The following is a 1,205-nucleotide window of genomic DNA, read 5'->3' as shown; positions in this document are numbered from 1 at the left end:
AGTTTCCCCTGCCAAAGCATCCCACAAGCTCAATATGACCTGTGTAACCCAAGTATCCCTTGCATAAATTCTGTGCCCTGACCTGAAGCAGCCAGAGGTGCACGAAATAGGAAGGCAGACAGACATTAAAAGCCACACAGGATCTGGGGAAAGTGCCACTGGAAAGTACTGGGTTCCTTCAGCTCTTGACAGCAACAAACACAATCAATTCCAAAGCATTCCCCACCACCACCACCCCCAAAAAAATAATAAAAAATAAACATCCCAAAACAAAACACAAGCATTGGGTAAAGAAGGTATGTAAACAGAGAAAATAAATGATGGTCATGAAAGCTGAGTCCCCTTGCTTTTGACCATATAGAAGCACAGAAAAATAACTCCAAATCCACTGATGATATAGTTTTCAATTCCAGTGGCTTATGTCTCAGTGAAGATGATGAATTGTCCCCCAGTTTATTCGGTCATGTTCTGTTTAAATTTTATTGCCTCTCTTTCTGCCCTGGTGTGCAAGTATTTGGGTGGTTCAAGAAATCATGTGGGGTGCTGAGGAGGGAGCCTTGGTGCTCTGCACCACTCCACGTCAGCATATGTTCACAGAAAAAAACACTCAGGAACAAAACGTTCTCCTTTGTTTGCTTGTGTTGTTTTTGTTTGTTTGTTTGTTTTTTACCTGCCCAAGGGCTAAGACCCCTTCCCCTATGTCTGAATCAGGAAAAATGGAAATTGCTTTGAGAGATCTTTGCCTTAATCCTCTCCGCTGAGGAACAGTGTTGTCTATATCATATCACCTCAAGGCCTCATACCAGAGGATCCTCTTTTTAAGGAAAAAGAAAACTCGATAGTCCCGTTTTTATTCAGTGTTTATGTCAAAACTATTTGCAGGCTCTTCTAGTGGCTGAAGATTAAGAGCTCTTTCATCTACATTCAGTTACTTTGACTTAATTTCCTTCAATTCATTCCATCGGCTGCTGCAATTATTTCTCTTCACAGACACTCCTCGCCTTCTGTTATCGAATTCACGGCAGTGCTCATGAGGGGTGTCAGCTCCTGAGCAGAGCGCATCTCCTTCTAAAGGACAGATTAGTAAGTAGGCGCTGTTTGCTTCCAACACTTTCCTCCCCCAGGGCCATACAGCAAGCGAGCCCAACTGAAGAAGAAAGGAAACACCATTCACGCCTGTATGGTTTATTCTGAAAGACTTTTTC

Source organism: Aythya fuligula, chromosome 1, assembly GCF_009819795.1.
Source record: "Aythya fuligula isolate bAytFul2 chromosome 1, bAytFul2.pri, whole genome shotgun sequence".
NCBI classification, from domain to species: Eukaryota; Metazoa; Chordata; class Aves; order Anseriformes; family Anatidae; genus Aythya; species Aythya fuligula.
Note: the sequence above shows the minus strand (reverse complement) of the source record.